General features: G+C 48.9%; 1 long non-coding RNA gene across 1 annotated transcript; it reads left to right on the forward strand.

Moving 5' to 3' along the window:
* Positions 1–1,538: 1,538 nt before the first annotated feature.
* LOC142080667 (uncharacterized) lies at positions 1,539–4,453 on the forward strand. The gene is made up of 2 exons (XR_012673083.1): positions 1,539–1,804; positions 1,913–4,453. It is a non-coding gene; the product is annotated as an uncharacterized LOC142080667 (long non-coding RNA).
* The last annotated feature ends 10,903 nt before the right edge of the window (positions 4,454–15,356 follow it).

Raw genomic sequence — 15,356 nt, forward strand, 5'->3', positions numbered from 1 at the left:
TTGCAAATTGGCTTTAGCCCAGACTTTTCTGCTCTGTAGCTCTAATGCAGCCTGTTATTAGTTGAAGACAGCACTGTGTGATTTAATTGTTCCTGTGTAGGAACAAGACCATATATAATAGCTCCGTTGTCTCTCCTTGTCTTCCAAAGTCTATGGGCGTTAGGCTCTGTTGCGGGACTTCCGGTTACCTCCAGTGAACAGAAAGATTAACTTGTGCAATCCTAGGCTCCCTCACAGGGACACGTCTCTAGTTTGCCTTCTTTTCCAGCCTTTCCTCTAGAGAAGCACAAGCTCTGATTTGGCTCCTTCTCCCTGGACAAGGAAAGCCCAGAGCGTGTCTTTCACATCCATCTCACTGTCACAGCAATGCCACGTTGCTCGCTCCGCATGCCTCTCACACAAACGGTCCCGAAAACAGCCCTGTGCTGACACAGCCAACTTCTGCTACCCAAGCTGCGTTACTCACAGCTACTTGGATTGCCTTTACGCCGCACAGCATTGTGCCGTGCAGGTTGGCTGCAAATTTAATGGGAGGGGGGAGAGGAAGAGGAAGATGCAGAGGAAGAACAAGGGGGCTGTAGCCCTTCCTCCCCCTCTGCCATCAGCACCATCCTCCTCCACATGCACACTGCAGGCTGCACGCCTGCCTGCACACACGCCGCTGTGCACCGCACAGCAGCTGGGGCTGGTCCTGGGATACCAAAGCGTTGCTCAGAGTCATCAGCTTCCCACAGTTTCCCTTCGCAGCAACCACTCGTGATGGGCTGACCCCCAGCGTCATGCAAATTTTAAGGGTAAATTGTAAAGTCCAGAGGCGGTTGAGTTAGTTCAGTGCGTGGTTTGGTTCTTCTGATTTACCAAATCAGCTTTGTCAGAGCCAGTTCTAGCCATGTACAGCAGCTCAGTTGTCGGAGCAGTGTTGAAGGAACAACTCTGAGACCTTCCCAGCGCTGCTGTGGGTCGTAGCCTTCAGGAGCAGATGCACTGGTACCGCGCAGGGCATTGGGTCTGGCTGGCAATCTTTTGATATGGCAATGTGCAACCACTGCCCTGCCCCGGCTGTCTCTGCATGAACGAGAGAAAGCCGTACCTCTTCTGGTCGCAGCAGAACTGCACTTTAATTTCCCTCTCAGCACATTGCGTGCAGTTGAGATGATGCTATTTTAGAGCAACATAAATATACTCCATACTCTTGAGCTCAGGGAATGAAGTATGTTAGAGCTGGCCCCCAGATGCTTTTCCTGAACGATAACAAAAATGCAGCGAATGTGATTGAAGTGACGTAAATCTGCCCCTCTTCCGGGGAAGTCTGTCAAGTCAATTCTGCAGAGCTGCTAGTCATTCTACCTGTCTTTCTTCTTCTCACCCGCAGCCTGAAATAGACGCTCTCTCGAAAATCACGTCAGAAAAGGAAAACGAAGAGCGGTGTCCCCCGCCGCTGCGCGCGGAACCCCCGAGGGGCGCTGACAGCGGGAGGCCGCCAGGGGGCGCCACAGCCCCGCGGCAGCGCCCCCGCCCGCTGCGCGCGCCCGCCCCCCCTCGCGCCGCGGGCCGCCCGCCGCGCTGCGGCCGGCGGGCCTCTGGCGGCAGCCCCCGCGGCGGGTCCCCGTCGCCCCCTGCACCGGCAGGCTCGTGGCCTGCGCGGCCACCGCCCGGCTTGCAGGGCTGGGCAGCAACGCCTGTGTTCCCCTGCCTCCCGCGGGAGTTGCGGCGGCGGCGCCCGGAGCTGGCTATCGCGGGACAGGCCCTGGGACGCTCGCTCCAGAAACTTCCGTCAGTCGCTGACTGGCAGAATGGCTGCCAGGTAAACGCTTTAGTCACCACAGGTGACAGGAGGGGGAGGGAGGGAAGGGCAGAGTCACTTCCGTTATCAAATAAGCATTTTTAAGATCTTGCCCTTTGTAATTCACAGAGAAATCTCTGAAATGAGCTGGGTAACAGGAACACAAATATGGCACACACTTCCTGAAGTCTGGATTAGTGGGCAATCATGAAGCCAGGGTCGCTGAAGGCCACCAAGTTTGTTTCCTGGCCTGTGATTTCTACTGCCGCCCCAGCTCGCCCGTGAAACGCTCCCGCCTGTATCCCTGTGGGCCCCTGTAAGCTCCTGCAGCGCAGACGGCAGCAGTCGCACCGCCACCGCCTTCCTCGCCTGCTTGAAACGCCGGGGGTGTGGTAAAGGATCCTGCTGAACTGGGGAGGGCCTCAGCGGTAGTCAGTTCAAGCACGTTTTCCAGGTGGTACTGGCCCCAGCCTGGGGCCCAGAGGCTGGGGCTCGTGGAGAAAATCTTAGGACTCACTGGTCTAGAGAAGGCAAAAGGAGATGTGACAATGTTTCAACAGGTGAAGGCTGCTACGAAGATATGGGGAGAAAGACCCGCAGTGAGGAGGACAAGAGCTACTGGGCTTCGATGCAAGCAAACACCAGTTTAGGTTGGATGCCTGAACAACCTTCCTAACACTCAAGGTTTTCAATGGTAGGGTTGTTTTGGGTGGTGGTGGGAATCCTTTGTTATTGCAAGTTCTTAAGAACCTGTTGTGACAGGGACAGACAAATGCCATCCAGGAAGCAGCCTGGTGACTTCCCTGGCAATCTGTTCAGGGGCTGATTCAAATGTCGCACCAGGTCTCTCTTTTCTACGAACCAGAGATCACTGAAGACAATGGAGCGACTCTAGCTAATGTCACCATCACTGCTTTCAGTTCCTAAGAAACCTTATGTAAAAATAACTTGTCAAGAAAGAGAAAGAAGAGAGAGGAAGGGATGGAAGGGTCAAGGCAGGAAGGAGGGAGGGAGGGCGGGCAGAAGTACTTAGCTCCCCTTCTTGCTCCTACCCCATCCTGGAAACACCTATTTGATTTTGCCTAAGAGCAGTGTCATGTGCATAAGGAACCTTTCTGACTCTCTACACAATAAAATTACCTCAGATATACCATGCTGTGGCTGGTAACTATTCAGTGAGGCTCAGTTTCGGTAAAAAAAAATACACACTTTAAGTAGAGTTGAAACACTGAAGAAATCCATGAATCAGCTGCCAAGCTCTCTCTTCCCTACTGGCATCTGCCATTGACCTCAAAACAATGCCACGTCAATGGTGACATTTAAAGAAGAAAATATACAAAGTATTAAAAACAACTATTAAGATCCGGATTTGTATGTTACACTAGGCCACTTAGCAGACACCAGTGACCCATCTTGCAATTGCTAATTAATGGGGCATTCAATTACCGCAGCCCTCTACAAATACGGATCAGAACACAATTTGCAGTCATGCATGCTCCCACGGTGACACCACAGCTGTCAGTGGGATCACTGGCACAGTCCTGGCAAGAGAGCGCCTCTAACGATACCAGCACGTCTGCTGCTGGCAGAGCTGTGGAGCCCTGCACCCCTGGGATCGCCAGGCATGGAAGTGCCAAGCTCTTTGCGGTTTGATAAACTTCCTCCCGTTTCAGTGCTCCCTGTCCGCTTTCAGTGTTGTGCGCCGCAGACCAGGCTGAAACGGCACAGGCAGAATCTCCAGCCGCCCTGTTTCATGTCAGTAGAGACCTGCATCTTACCTTGGTCCTTGTAAAGGCATGTTCAACCACCACAGCTCTCGCTGAGCCAGCAAAGAAAACCCTGCCTGAAGTAATCGTATGCGAAAGCACCAACACTGTTGACAGAATCAGGGTGCAGCATCATGAGCTAAAGGAAAAACAGACTAGCAAGGTTCCCACAAGGAGAGGGCTTGCTGATCAGATCAGATCAGATCAGGTGAGGTCTTTCCTGCAGGCTAAGGCAGTGCTCCCCAGCTCTGACCAAAAATCATTGAACCTTTGCAGCTGAAGCAGTGGGAAGCTTGGGAACACGTCTGTAGTCTATCAAGGGGCTCACAAAGTTTGCACAAAACAGCAGCGGTGGTGTAGCAGGAGAAGCTGCAGCTCAAATAATGCTGAACTATCACTCGAGATGTACAGCTTGAACTGAACACATTACACTGCAAATAACTGGGGCTTGAGTGTAAGCCTGGCACACACTGATAGTTGAGCAAATCTGAGTGAGAGGGGATAAAATGTATGATCGGCTGTGTAAGGGACACTAGTGTGACTTAAGATTCAGATTGCTGAGCAGCGGGACCTCTGTCACGTGCTGCTTAGCCAACACTACACAGTGTTATACCTGCTACCTGCCACGCTACAGCCCCGCGGTGGATCTAGTGCCATGGAAAGCTTGTGGCTGGGCTAAGGCCGATGCCTAGAAGAGGTGGGATTAGAAACAGACTCGGAAGCAAGCAGCTGCGGTCAGCAGGGAGCAGCTGCATTTGGAAATGGCAGTACTCGCAGGGGGGATGTCCTTGGATGCCAAGAAAGCAGTCTGGCACAATCCCCAAAAGCAGCAACCAACTTGCTCTTGTCCAGTTCAGTGTCACATTTTTCTGGTCGCCTTCACCCACCAGTTGTGAAAAGAAAAGGTATTTGAAATCTGTGGACTGCAGTAGATTAAAATGCCTAAAGTGAAATTTTCTTCCTTATCTGTCAGACACTGGATGGCTTTTTTTTCTCAGAAGTGAAGGTCTGCATAGCTTATACCTTTATTTGATTACGTGTATTTTGAACGTTCATGCATGAAATGTCTGCTCTGTGCTTTTAGAGCAAGTTGAAACTATTACTGCACTAAACGGGAAGTGAAATTCCCAACTGGCTCAACATGTCTGTACTTGATTTCTAGATACCACATACTTCCAAAGCTCAGCCCAATCTTAAACTAGCCCTGGCTAGAATATGTCCGTGAAGTAAAATATTTAAGAAAAGATCAGAAAATGTACCCTCAACTCTGTTCTAAAACTGTATTTAGATAATAAACATGCGCTCAGACTAAACGGGTGTTTTAGCCATACTGTTACTGAACTGTGACCTATCAGAAACAGAACAGAGAAGCAGGAAAATGGATAGAGACAATTTCAGAAAATAATCAGTACCTATAATCAACTCTTGACACGTCTTTCTTGAAAAAAAAAGTTTTCTTGACCAATGAAATATTTGTATGTGTCAGCCTAGTGATTTGAAGTACCATCAAATGCTGCTTGTGCTTAAAGAGGTGGTGCAACACGTATTTTTCAGGTTTCATGGGTGAAACATTAACTATTCTCCAGCAGAAGAGGAAAGGTCCACTGAAAGAGAGAAAGCCAACGCAGGGAACAGCAGCAGTGAGCAGCAGGACTGCACGGAGAGGAAGTCACGGGTAGGCTCGGCAATGACGTAGTTTGGAGTTTGATTTCCCCACATCTCCCACCTCCATTAGATCCAGAACCGCGGCGCATTTTCAGGTGGAGACCCCGCGCAGTCCCACACGTAAGGGTGCTCTTACCCGTTACGCCTGTACGCACTTCCAAAGCGCCTCCAACGGCGGCCACGCACCAGCCAGCACGCCAGGGCAGGAGCCTTTCCCTTAGCAGTCACAGCAGGCACAGCCGCTTGGGCAGCGCTGCAGGGTTGAAGCCCAGGACGTGAAGATCGGTACCAAACCAGGCCTCCCGCGCCTACCCGCGCCGAGCTCGGCAGGCCTGGCTCAGCTGGGAGAGGGGCTGCAGCGGTCCCAGAGTGCCGCATCAGCGGACCCGGGAGAAGCGGCCTCACAGAGGGTGCGGCTTCACCCCCGCCAGAAGGCCCCCCGCTCCCCAGGGCAGCTGAAGGGACTCGGGCACCCGCTGCCGGCACCCCCGCACGCTCCCCGCTCCGCCGGGCCATTCCTCGCCCCGGGGCTCCCGCAGAGACGCCAGCAAACCTCGGGAGGCCCCTTTACTGCCACTGACTCAAACGGCCTCTACGAGCCGGGCCTCGATCACAGCCCCCGGCCCGGAGCGCGGAGCGGCCGCCGACGGAGGGCAGCCGCCCGGGGGGTAGGAGGCCCGCGGGCGCCCGCGGCTGCCGGGCCCCGCGGCCCACGGGCCTGCTCGTGCGGCCTGGGAGCTGTAGTCCGCTGCTGCCCGCTGCCCCTGGCCGCCGCGGGGCCCGGAAGCGGCGGGGGACTACAAGGCCCAGGCTGCCCAGCGGCGCCGGCCCCGCCCCTTCTATGAATGACTTAATGCAGCGTGTTGCCCGGCTAGCGTGCCCCTGGTGCCGAGCTCCGCTGCGCCGCCGCCGCCTCCTCCCGCAGCGCCCCAGCCAGCGGCGGGACCCGCCGACCCCGCCGCCGAGCACGGCAAGTGAGCGAGGCGAGGCGAGGTGAGGTGAGGCGAGGCGAGGCGAGGAGGGGCGGCGGCGGCCGCGGTGCCCGCTGCCTGCCGGGCCGTGGGGCGGCGGTGGTGCCATGTTGGGGCCGAGCCCCGGTGCGGGAGGGTGTGTGTGAGGGACAGTGGGGGGGTTGTAGCGTTTCCCCCGGTGCCCCGCAGGAGGGGAGGCGGCTGTGAGCAGCGCGGCCGCTTCTCCTCGCCGCCTACCCCCTCACGTACCCTCGGCTCTGCCCTTCCAGGTGGCTGGCCCGGAGGTACCGCCGGGCAGCGCCCCGCTCGGGCGGGAAGGCGGCCGGGGCGCGACGTGAGGCGGCTCGCTCCCGCCGCTGGAAGCGCTCCCCGGGCCTTGCGCCCGCGGCGGGCCGAGAGCGCTGCGGCCGGCGCCTCAGCGCCCGCGGGGAAGGGCGGCCGGGGCCGGTTCGGCGCTGCCCCGCCGGTGACCCTGCGGGCGGCGGGGGCTGAGGGGCCCTCTCCGGGCGGGGGCGGCCCCCCGCCAGGCGGGCGAGCTCCTCCTCGGCCTCGCAGCGGGGAAGCTGAAGCGTAAATCGCAGCTCCGGAGGGGAGGAGGAAGCCGGCAGGCCGCTGCCCGTCCCCTCCCCGCCGGAGCCCTGCAAGGAGGCCCGCCCAGCCGGCCAGCGAGCTGCGAGAGGGGACGAAACTGGGGGAGACGCGTCCTTCTGGGCCGTTTTTAAGGTCCCGGACTCGGGTGTGGTTACACCAGCGGCTGCACCTTTCCATTCACGTCGTTATGGCCGTTTCCCGGCTTGGGGGTTCACGGAGGTGGCGGCGTGATGTGGGCAGAGCACTCCGGGCTGTTGTACGTTGTCTAGGTGTTTCGTGATAAGAACGTGGGATTCGTTTGTGGTTTTGGTTGTGATGGTGAGCTGGAGAAGAGAAAAACAAAGACTCACAGTTTTTCTTCTTTCTTTTTTTGGTCTCTAACCAGTTGTGACTTTTTCAGACTGTCTGCATTGTGCATGCCACAAAGTGTGAAATCGGGATTTTGAATTCACCTCTGAAAACAGTTCTAATTAACCCAGGTCTCGAAAATAACTCGTGTCCCAGGCGTAGCCTGTGCTTTTCTCTTGAGGAAAATACATGTACCGATGATCCTGTACACTGGTGTCTGTACAACGGAGGTGTTTATTTTTGGCTAGCTTTCAGGAAGAAAGAGAATGTTTTTGTTTGGTAAAACTTTCCAGAAAGTTGCAACTGCTGAGTGGTTGCTGCTGGGAAAAGCGAGAGGATGGGCTCTTAAAAGTAGATGCTATTTTGGCTGTGTGGTGGTGTCTGTAGCAGTCCCAAGAAATATCAATGGTGCCTGGAATGGCCTCACTTCTCCATTTTTTAGAAATGTGTATCAGTGTACCTACTGTTCAGCTCATTAATGCATGTATTACTTCTTGGAAAGTTAACAGAGTAAAGCAAAAAAAAAAAAGCAAAAAAAAAAACCCCAAACAACACAAACAGATTTTGGGGATTTACCTGCTGTATTCAGTAGAGGATAGACCTTAAGCGGTAGGGGAAAAACACACATACATTTAATTATCCTAAGCTAAATGAGTTTATTAATTGAAAATACTGGGTTATGGCTTTGGCATTGGTTTGTGCCCTGCTGTTTGTGGCTTTCGGTAGACTTTCAAGTTTCGGTAACTTGAGTTGCTGATTGTAAGTTTGTCAGCCATCACAGTGTCTGGCACTCTTGTGTCTTAACTGTAGACTCAGATATTGTTTAATTCAGTGCTAGGAGAGTTATATGTATTTTTCAGTGCATTCTTTCTTCCATATGGTAAATATGATGAAACATTGCTGCTGCCGCCACCACAGCTGTGAATAAAACACAGTGGTATTGGCATCTTATTTGTGGGATAGTCATCCGATTGCTTTTTTTAAAATATACTTTTCAGAAAGCATCTTCTTTTTCCTTATTTGCTACTTGGGGAAAAGTGAAGAAAGAGATTTGGGGCAGTCTTAGAAAATGAAAAAATGAGAGCAGGCTGGAGATAAGTGTGCTCCAGATTTAATGGAGTAGTGTGTAACTACAGCTCTCTGAAGTGATACTGCAGCACGCGCTTTGCCAGCCAGTGCTGGTAGGAAGGAGGGATTCTGCAGCTCTCCTTGTCCTGCCAGGGAAAGTCCACTCTGGTTAGCAGCACTGGTTGTCTGTCATAGACAATTTAGTACTAGATCTCACCAATATGTTCTGTTGGTAATGGTTGTTACTAGATAGATATTTGCAAAATACGTTTCCAATATGAATCGTTTCTGAAGTCAGACCTTCAATATTGAAGGTTTTTGTAAATAGCCACTCAAATTTGAGATGCTGTGAACATGTTAGTTAACACTGTGGTTCTGCATTTGAACTTATAAACTCTACAAGTAGGAGTGAATTTTTTTTCCTGCCTGCAAAATGATTTGGGGGCATATAACTTTAATATTAACAGCAATTTATACATTTGTATGAAAACATGCATGCACTCAGTGACAAGCACTCTTCCTTTCCACTTCTTTTTCTAAAAAAAAAAAAGTTAGAGGGGCTGTTTTCTCCTCCTGCCTCCTTCCTTTCCCACCCCCCCCCCCCCCGCCCCCGCCTTTGGTTGATGTGCTATGCAGTTTGATTGAAATCACTGAGGGATGCAGGGACTTAGCATCTCCACATACAAGAATTTAAGTGTCCTGATGACACCACGTATCAAGCTGCAGGAGAGACTACACTGGAGCTCCAGGAGTTCATGTTTTCCAGTGGTTAAGCCCTGCAGGCTGACTACACGGACAGTGCAATGTTGCGCACATGTGTTGAGGTCTGTCTCCCTGTGCAGGGAGGGGGTGTGCGCTTGCGAGAGGGAGTACATCTGGAGTTCCTGATCTTGCCTCGGTAGAATGTGTATCTCGCGTGTGGCACAAGTGGGAGCCGTACTTCAGAAGGACAGTAAGACAGCTAGTTACAGGGTAACCGATAAAGAAGGCCTGTGTGTGAGGAACCAGGACCAGGAATTGGTGAGGGGTTTTCTCATCTCTTTGAAGGGCAGCAGATAGGAATGGAAATAGAGATAATCTTTTGAGGGAAGATTTTTGTTTTTTTAAAACTACTGAGCTTGTCAGGCACAAGGTGCTTTACACATTAAATGAATGGTGCAGCAGCTGGATGAAGTTGCAAGCAAGACAGCTTTCTCGGTTAGTGTGTGTCTGTGTGTCTGTAGTGCTGAACAGTTAGTGCTAACATGTGGGGCTCCTGGGTCTGCAGGCCGTCAGGCTGGAATTAGCTTGCTTTCCTGGAGCTTTATCTCTCTTAGGTCTGTCTTGAAACCTGACCTTCTTTCTTCAGTTCCCTGCCACAACAGAGCTGTGTGTCTTTCCTTGTTGCCGGCACGTGGGCCCATGCCACATAACTATGTTTTCGACTTTTGTGATCACGTGGTGATTTTGAAAAAGAGTAGATCAGCTTGTTCCCAGCTACTGTTTGGAGACTAGAATGGAAGGGGCAGGCAGAAGAGCATGTTTGGCAGTTGGGCAAAATTATTTTGTCCTATAAAATCCCAATTTTACCATTGTAAGGATTGCATTTAGAAGTGTTCATAACAAAATGAATGAACATGAGTGTCTGCCGGTACTCTTGAGACCCAGCTTCTCAGCAGACAGCATTGACACATGGAATAAATGTGTATGTGGAGTTTAAGAAGGCTTCGGCAGCAGTTTTGTGGACCACAGTCAAATATCTTCCAAGCCACTAGTTAGTTGTCCATGGCAGAACTTTTCTAACCATCTCCTTTGCTGGCTGCTTGTAGGTAATGAACAGAGAGTGGAGAATCTGCTTCTTGTAGAACTCCATAGAAACTGTGCATGCAGCAGCTGTGCTATTTTCCTGTTGCTCTGCTTGGGAGTGTTTTGCAGAGGGTTCCCCAGAATCAGAAGTATCACTTGGTTCATAGTTTTGAATGGCCTGGAGGGAGATGTGCTGAGTGGATATTTTGGCCCAATCTGCTGATTGCAGGAGAGTCTAATAAAATTATTTTGGTTCCAAATCTTTCCTGAATTCACATGATTCATACTGGAATAAAATAGGAAGGTGACTTGGGTAGATGTGTATGTTCTAAGACAGTGTGAGTTTCTGAGTGGCTAGCCGGACTTGGGCCATGTTTCTAAATTCAGCAATCTCTTTACAGCCTCTTAAAATAGTAAGGATTTGGCCTATTGTTTGTTCTCAATTCTGCTCTGCATTAGCATCCTGATTCACCTCGTACTTACTCATTTCGTCTAGTAACCGCAGTCAATGTAATAGCAATAATTTCTAAAAACACAAAATATATATGAAAATGTCTTTTTATCTTTCACTGATAAACATGTTTCAGTGCATCAGTGTCCCAGGCCAGATATTCTCATGTTCCAACACCTCCTTTCAAACAAAATTAATTTAGTTGTCTGTGACTTTTATCTTTTAGCTTCCAAAGTATGCAAATGGATGTTGGCTCCAGTGTTCAGGTACCTGAGTTTAGGCTGCATACATCAGCACAGTTCATGTTGCAGGAACAGCTCACTGATATTCAGAGGGTAAAAAAATCTGTGTTTTGAAATTTATGAACTTCTGAGTCATGAGAAACCAGAGCTGCAATCTACAACCATCTGTGATCAACAGAACCAGTTGCTCAGTTAAGTTTCAAAGGCGTGGGTTGTGTCAAAGAGATACGTTGCAATACGTAGCGTAGGTCACCTTGGTGATGGTTTTGAAATACATTCCAATTTCTGAGTTTGTAGCTGTTGCATTAATTGGCAGTCAGGTTTCAGCTGATGCATCCTTCTCTGAGTATGAGCAGTCTATCAACAGAGAAGACGCGCCATTTGGAGCTGGTGATTGTTTGTAAACATTTGTAAGATTTCTGTGCATAAGCATGGAAAAAGCCTCATCAATTTTAAATACTTTTGTTCTATTGCAGAGGACGGTGCTGAGACCTAAGTGGGTATCTGTTGATTTGGTTTAGCCTTCTTAGTAGGTTAAATGTTAAGCATGGAAGGTACTTTGTTGGCTATTCCAGACAGCGAGTAATGAGTGCAACAGTTTGTCAGTGGGAGAAAAGTTGTGTCTGTATCTTCTGAAGTATTGATAGGCCTCTTCTGTTTACATAAAATAAGTGGTCCTGTTAGTGGGTAGCAGCATTCAAATGAGATGTGCTTATGCAGGGCATAACATGAGTCTGAAGTGCACAGGCTGTACCAGGTAAACCGAATATCCGTTGCTAGTGAATCTGCAGGTTTAGAGGATGAAAGGAACATGGCACGCTTAGTGCAAGTAGATGTAAGTAATGCTCATGCCAAGCGGATGGAGGCTGTGTTCTGGCCAGGGGTACTGGTGTTAGAGGGCTGGGTCAGGAGGCAGTTCACGAAATAGTCGTTTGTCTGTGCCAGTGGCTTACGCCCAGCGCAGGTCAGTTCTGGCTCGGTTACAGCATGACCTGTGGGAGGTGTGCTATATTCTCACTAGAGAACACCCACTTTATTGTTTGACAGCTTGCTCTTGAATCAAATTCAGTCCTTAACCTATCTCTCGCCTTTCCCACAGTGACTCTAGAGGAACAAGGATGAGTGATCTTGGCATGTTATTGTGAGGAAGTGCTGTCCCAGCGGGGGGGGGGGATCTTCTTCTGAAGGGCCAATAATTAAAAACAAAGGAAAATTCACTTTGCAAAAACTGAAATGCTTTGAAAGCTCCAGCAGTCTCCTAACTACTTGTTTAGATACCAGAGGTCAGGTTTGTAGATGTATGTAAGTATTGATATGCCTCAGTTCCTTATTTGTAAAATGGGGAAGTACGTATAATCCCATCTCAGAGGCTGCAGGATTAATACTCCGAGTAGTGAGAGATGTGGATACCTTCTGCAATGCTAGTGAATATTGTAACTGTCGAAAGCAGTAATACGTGCATTTAGATTTGTTGGGGGGGAGCGGAATCAAACATAAAAATTGTTGACTTTCCCTTTCAATAAAAATTAAAACCAGTTATGGTAGTTTTGTGGCTTCTAGTTTCTTACTAGTTATTCTGATGTGCGTGCAGCACATAGAAAATACAGAGCAGTTGTAAGACTACAACGAACTTTATTTCCCTCTTGCAATGTCAACATGTTGAGGAAAGCAAATGCTGCTTCTGAATTTCTTTATAGCTCAGAAGGAAGAAAGCATTCAATAAAAATCTGCTTTTTAAAGAGTAGCAGACTAGGCTGTTTTACAGGTAGGAGCATGAGAGTTTTTTAAAAAGCTTTTTTATTGATTCGGTTGAATCACTGTCTGAAGGAAGCAAATTTAGACAAGACAATAAAGAAAGAAATTCAGTCCTACTGTAGGAGGATACCTTAATGAACTGCCTGTCCATCCTTTGTGTTGTGCTTGAATTTTCTCACTGAACCACCTAGTTGAAATAAAATGGGAAAGGACATTCGTTCTTTAATGGTAGCTCATGTTTTAGTGCCTGTAACTTGCCTTACTAGAACCCCTGACTTGTGAGTGTACCTCTTGTCTACTCGAGACTGCGAGCTAAGAGAGTTTCAGATGCCTAAATATGCAGCTAGAACTGAAACACTTTGGTCAGCTAAGACTACCCAGTATGAAAAGTGAGTAGTTCAAGAGCAGATTTCACGCAAAGAGGAAGCTTTGCTGAAGCTGTTTTACAGTAGGAAAGCTGGAGGACTGATGTGAAAGAGCATGGCAGGGAGATCTTTGTCACTCTGCTTTTGTCAGCCACTGTGCAGGATAAGCATTGCTAGAAGATGTCGCACCTACCTGTGTGTTCCTTTCTGAACTTGTTATGTTGGGGGAAAGAGAATAATCCCCAAAGTGTAGGTGAAAAATACAGCCCCTCTTCCACAGTGCTGTCATCAGTGTGAATGGCTGCCCTGTGTGTGCTGTCAGCAGAAGAAAACCTTGAAAGGAAATAGGTGCCTACCAGTAAGATGAGTAATGGCTAAATTTTAGGCTTGCAGTTTGTTGGGTGGTCTCAAAAATTCTTGTTTGGTTGCCTGGATATCTTAAGAGTTGGGGAAGGGGCTTCATACATGCATACTTAAAGAACAATTTTTCTTGCCCAGTGAATGGCAAGCCCCCTAGGACTAGCAAAGATGAAACAAGTAAAAGAATTCCACTTGCCGGGGAGAAAAGGTGATTGAATTGGGGATCGAATTGGGGATTCAGTCATCAAGGATTCCTTTCAAGAAAATTCCAGAGGCAAAACCCAGTCTTGCTGGGTCATAAGAAGCCAGGTCAGACTCCTCCTTGTTTCTTCTTGCTCCAGGAATTTTCTTCGTGGCACTCTCAGGAGGAGGAATGAATCCCAGATTAAGACAGTCTCCTGGCAGATAAGAGAACAGAAATACTTTCAAATCTCTGATCTTTATGAGTGCCTAGAGGCTGCATCTCCCGGTTTGAAAGAAATGCACTGTCATATCTGATATGATTTATCTCATGAGGGCCTCTTACAGGCCTTTGAAGTAGCTGGAGGAGAGGGATTTGATGGGGTTTGCATGTTCATGCCAAATCCCATGGTAACTAGAAAAACTTGAGGTTATGAGATGTTGTGGTTTATGTATTATGGAACACAATAAATAATTGTCTGAACAGCTTGTTTTGCCTGTGGCTTTACAACTTGGGGTTGAATTTCCTTCTATTGCCTGGCAGGTTCTGCTGACCTCCTCTTTTTCACACGCACATGCACCACTCCCTGTAATCTTCAGTAATCTTTTTTTCCTGGAGGAGAAGGAGCAGTGCTGTGCACTGCAGCTCTGAATGACTGAGACTCTTGCCTCCCTGCCAAGTTTGTTTAAAATCCACGTATGGGTTAGCAAGCACAGACAAAAATAAGCTCTGCCTTGTTACCTAGTCTCATTTCTTTAGGAAGTTGAACTTTATTTAAAAAAAAAAAAAAAAAAAACCCGCAAGGTTGAAAAATCAATCTCTAAGAAATTTGGAAATGCTTGGATTTAAGTTGTCCAGATGCTTGCCAGGATACCTTTTTCTCTCTGTCTCTTTCCCCAATATCAGACACATCATTTACCCAGTGATGAGAACGGTTTCCTAAAATGTCACTTAGTGGAAAAAAATCACTTGGTGCTTCTGTATAGAAGTCTATTCTTTAACTGAAACTTGCAGTTTACTATTTTTATGAGCGCTCCCATAGATAAAAGACATGTTTTTAAACCCCGGCAAGCCTTAACCATGCTTGGAACTTTAGTTTGTATTTAGGGCCAGCTGATTCATTGGCAGAAAAACACTGTGGTATTTTGCACATAAACCAGTTGAGAACCAATCCCAGAGCTGAGCATCAAAGATTGATAAACCCCTGACTGATGTTGTTGTTGGACAAATATTTTCTCAGAGAGCAATGTTGGTGTCGGCATCTCCGCTTCATACCGTCCCTTCAGTTTTGCTGCCGCAGTTGTTCCTGCTGCTGTTTGGTCATCTGAGCTTAAAATGCCTTGGTAGGATGGGGAAGAAAAAAAAGGTGTTTTTTTAACCTGAATCTGCTCTTCAGTCTGGTTTACTGCACAAGTCTACAGATAGTTAAACCAGTCTGTCGGAGACAGGACAGCATAAAAACAGATGCTGGGTTCACTTAAGCTCACAACACCACCAGACAACTCTGGCCAGGCTGCCCGGCGTGAGGTGTCAGTGGGCTGGCATGTCCCTGTTCAGGTTGTGGGTCTCGGGGCAGGAGTTTCCTTCTGCTGTGCTTATTTGGAGCTGTCCACACTGCATGTAAATCATGGAAACACTGAAGCAGAAAAGAGCACTTCGGCTTCACCTATCGTTTCAACTTACTCTGACATTCAAGTTTCCTTCACTTGACTCCTTGGAAAGGGGGAAGGCATGGTCATGGTTTTGAATTTATGTTCTGCATTGTAGCAAAAACAATGGAGTACTTGGGAAACTGTCTCTCACGTTGCCTGTGCAGACTTCTCGCATGTTTTTGAAGAGTTTGTTATTGCACCTCTTGGACTGTTCACAGTGTGTAGTTTTTGTTTCAACAAGGTATTGTCCTTCCAGCTCGCAGCTGTGTCTGTAGCTGTTGCCTACTCGGGGCATGGGGCTCTGTTGGTTGATTTTGCTGTTGGGGATTTTGCTCCAGGGAGCATGCAGAAGCCAGGCTCTTGGTCACTCTGG

The sequence above is a fragment of the Calonectris borealis genome, chromosome 1 (genome assembly GCF_964195595.1).
Source record: "Calonectris borealis chromosome 1, bCalBor7.hap1.2, whole genome shotgun sequence".
In the NCBI taxonomy this organism is placed as follows: Eukaryota; Metazoa; Chordata; class Aves; order Procellariiformes; family Procellariidae; genus Calonectris; species Calonectris borealis.